The sequence below is a fragment of the Ursus maritimus genome, unplaced genomic scaffold (genome assembly GCF_017311325.1).
Source record: "Ursus maritimus isolate PB19 unplaced genomic scaffold, ASM1731132v1 scaffold_16, whole genome shotgun sequence".
In the NCBI taxonomy this organism is placed as follows: domain Eukaryota; kingdom Metazoa; phylum Chordata; class Mammalia; order Carnivora; family Ursidae; genus Ursus; species Ursus maritimus.
Window position 1 is genome coordinate 63,293,478 of NW_024424008.1, and position 534 is coordinate 63,294,011.

Sequence of the window (534 nt, forward strand, 5' to 3'; positions counted from 1 at the left end):
GCGCGCTCGGGCCCTCCCGCTGCCAGACCCCGCACAAGTTCGCAGGTGTCGGTGGAGGGGCGAGCTTGCCCCGCATACCCTGCGCCCGGCCCCCAGGTCGCCGGGTTAGGTCGCGGACAGGGAAGCGCCAGCGGCTTTCCCACCCTGAGCGCCAGGCGTTCCCGGGGGGCGCCCAGGGGTGCGGGGCGAGAGACTCGTCCGCTGTGGAGGCGAGGGGGTCGAGGTCGTTTGCGGGGAACTCGGAGCAACTACGGGATTTTGTTTAAGAATTATTTCAGAATTTTTTTGCGAGGGAGGTTTGGGGTTGGCAGGGGCGGGCAGAGGGTGGGAGGAGGGAGAAGCCTGCCCTCCCCCACACGCCGGGGAGCTCAGGGGCAGCTGGCAGAGAGCATTCCTGCCTCTTTGTCACTTCCCTCGATGGGGTAGTGTGGGTTCCTGACATTCTTTCCGCACGCGGTTTCCCGGGGAGAGCAGCTCTCGGCAGCAGCTGGATAAGCAGCTCCCTTGTGTGTGGTGAGGGTGCTGGGGGCGCTC